This window comes from Carlito syrichta, unplaced genomic scaffold (assembly GCF_000164805.1).
Source record: "Carlito syrichta isolate Samal-C Ts95f unplaced genomic scaffold, Tarsius_syrichta-2.0.1 Scaffold98135, whole genome shotgun sequence".
In the NCBI taxonomy this organism is placed as follows: Eukaryota; Metazoa; Chordata; class Mammalia; order Primates; family Tarsiidae; genus Carlito; species Carlito syrichta.
The window spans coordinates 261972-265644 of record NW_007042231.1 but is presented as its reverse complement, the minus strand read 5'-3'; positions in this window follow the sequence as shown (position 1 = coordinate 265644).

Genomic DNA, 3673 nt, shown 5'->3' with positions numbered 1-3673 from the left:
CCGCGGGCTCAGGCAATCCACTCACCTCAGTCTCCCAAAGCATGGGATTACAGGCTGAGCCACCAAGCCTGGCTGAGTGAAAGATTTAAAGGTGATATGAGGGAGGGTTATGATTATATTGTATCAACCATAAAGGAGGTGAATTTGGGCAACTAGATGGTGTGGGACAGAGTATAGACACATTTTAAACTAATCTTTGCTAGGTTGGGAAAACAGGGAGAAGGAATTGGAGACAATACATTTGGTTGTAACAAATGAGATAAAATGATTCAAAAATATTAAAAACTTTTACTGAAGTGACAATTGCACAGTACTAGTCACAACAGCAAAAATATGGAACCAACCTAATTTCCCATCACTGGTATATTGGATAAAGAAAATATGGTACATATACATCATAGAATACTACACAGCCAAGGAGAGGAATAAAATCATATCCCTTGCAGCAACGTGGATGCAGCTGGAGCCCATTATTCTAAGTGAATTAACACCAAAACAGAGAACCAAATACTGCATATTCTCGCTTATAGCTGAACACTGGGTACACAGGAGCATGAAGATGGGAACAACAGACACTGGGGACTCCAAAAGAGGGGAGAGAGGGAAGGAGAAAAGGGTTGAAAAACTACCTATCAGCTACCATGCTTACTATTTGGGTGATGAGTTTAATAGAAGCCCAAACCTCACCATCATGCAGTATACCCATGTAACACACCCAAACGTGTACTCCATGAATCTAAATCTTTTCAAAATGAAAAATATCACACACAAAAATTAACCTTAAAAAGAAATGTAGCTTAGGTCCAAAAAAGAAAAAGGAAAAAAGTGATGATTGGATACTGTCATGCATTACCTTCTACTTTTTAGGCATTTTGAAGCACCACGTCTTAATAGCTAGGAAAAGACTTTGAGATCATTTTTGAGTCCCAGCTGTGTTAACTTGAGCAAGTTACTTAACCTCCCTAAGACACAGTTTCCTCATCTGGAAAACAGAGGATATACTATTACCTGCCTAATAGGAATGTTGAGAAGAATGCATGAGATTACATGTGTAAAATATTTAGTACTTTGCCAGCACATAGCATTGGTTTAACAGTGATGCTTTTTTTCCTTAAACCTGTTTATTGAAATATGATTGACATACCGAAGCTGTCCATATTTAATGTATACAACTTGTTGAGTTTGGAGATTATATATGAAATTATCACCACAGCCTATGCCACAAACCTACCCATCACCTCCAAAAGTTTTATTTTACCTTATTCATTTATTGATTATTTTGGAGGTGTGTGATAAGAACACAACATAAGAACTACCCTCTTAGCAAATTTTTAAGTATTCAATGCAGCGTTAACTAGAGATACTATGCTGTATAGTAGATCTCTGCAATGATTACCTGCTTTGAACATTTTAGGCCACCCCAGAGTTGAGTTATAATTAATATTTGAGCTCTCCTGGCTCTCTCTGCCTTATCATGCCTGGTGAAGAATGGGGCCAAATTGCTGTGCCACCTTGGCTGTGTGATTTTTGGTCAAGTTGCTTAACCTTTTGCACCAGTTACCTAATCTGTAGAAAGGGAGGTAATGGTAGCACACACTTCATGATGCTGTTATGAGGTTAAATGAGCTAATATTTAAGTGGTACACACAGTGCTTGCTACATAGTAACTGCAATGGCACCATTTGCCAAGTAAATACAAATGTGTTTCCTCTGTGTTGTTGCTGGTTTGCCTTCTGGAATTAGGATATCCCCACCCCCTTCTGCACTCATCCCAGCAGGGAGAAATCTCACTTGATGAAGCAACTGAGGTAAATATCTGAAAAGAAATGGAACCTTGATTTTCCTTAGAGTGTCATCTCTAGGAAAGGTAATGATGCTGAAGAATAGGGAAGGTGACTGTCTGCTTCGAGTGACATAGGGGAAAGGGCAGACCGAGAGTGGGAAGCCATTTTTCATCTTGTTTTTAAACCCTGACACAATGATGAGAAAGTAGAAGCTATGCTTTTGGAGAAATGCACACTTTAAGTAAAATTAACTTTGTCGACTTTGTCTTTTCAGAAATAGACTTCCTGGTGCCAGGTATCAAAGGTATCTCATAGCGGCATTCAAGCTTGCCTAAAATAAAGGGAATTTACAAGGCCTAGGACATCAGGCATTGGGCAAGGATTGTAAAAGTCATGAAACTTGTAATTGCAAAAGATATAACCGCTCAGAGGGAGAGCAGGTGGGGATTCAATCTTCCAGTAAATTGGGCACTATCTACGGTGAAGTCAAGGATCCTCTGAAGCTAACCACTGGGAATGCCTAGGCGATAAGGGGAGGTGCACCCTCCATTATCTCTAAGGAATGTCGTTTGGGAAGGTGCAGGAGAATTGGAATGCTTGTCACGCCCTTCTCTAGGGGCTATGATAATATGGACAGACATTAATGAGTTTCTGTGTCACAGGATCTCCAAGACATCCACAGGTGGTCGATAAAGAAGTCATGGCAGTCACATGCAACAACTCCAAGTAAAGGATTTAAGCCAGGGCTTTGGGGGTTACGACGCCACACTCACCTAGAGTGTAGGCCCACTCCCTGTCTGTGGGGGGTGAACTTTTCTTAAATAAATCTTTTCTTCTCTCACCTCTGTGTGTTGCAATTCTTTGCATTTACTCAGATCTCTGGGTTCCCAGTGCGGCACCTCTGGCTTGCCAACCCCTGCGGTGCTGCGCCTCCCTGCGCCTCTCCACCCTCACCCTGTCTGTACCTTAACAACAGAGGAAACTTTTTCTTAGTGGCAAGAAAAGCAAACTAAATATCCCTGCAGCCTGAGTCTGCCTTGTTGCTTGCATGTCTAATTTTTCATCAACTGCAGGTGGCATGTTTTTCTAACATAACTGGCTTCTTTTGATGGAGCAGAGAGCATTGAGTTTGTGTGTGATTAATGTGAAGTTGACACATTCTTGTCCATCTTCACCTTTCTGTCTTAATTAGGAAATGGAGAATTCGCTTTGAAGCCCTGGGTGTTAAAGCCAGTTTGGCATGCTGGGAAGACAAAAGCAAGTGTTGAAGAAGGATCATCCAGCATCCCTCTGTCACTAACTTGTACGCTTTTATTCATCATGGTAGCACTTCTCTGACACCTGTCAGACTCACCCAGTTACCTAAAGACCTAGACTTTTGTTATCAGATTCATTCTTGAAGAACCTTTTAAATCCTCCTCCCCACCTGAGTCCTTAGCTCACACAAACCTTTCGGCTGTTCTTTTACTATTCTTGCCAAGCTAAGCTGATAACCTTGGAAACACAACACAGGGGCTCTTTAAAAATAAAGAATGCTTGGAGGAGGACCACGTCATCTTTAAAGTGTACATGCAATCAGCACTTTGTGAAGGCATGCCCGTAAAATGCATGGAGTGGTGACTTTACTCTAGCGACTGGCCTCCTGGGATGATTATATGCATTTCAATCTGTTTTACCTTCACCTTGTAAAATATACCTTTCCACAGGTGTGGACAAGATAAAGCAAATCCTGACTGGTGTCAGATCAGAAAGACAGTCACCTTCCCTATTTTTCGGCATCATTACCTTTCCTAGAGATGACACTCTAAGGAAAATAAGGTCCTGTTTCTTTTCAGATGTTGACCTAAGCTGCTCCATCGAGTGAGGTTTCTCCCTGCTGGGATGAGTGC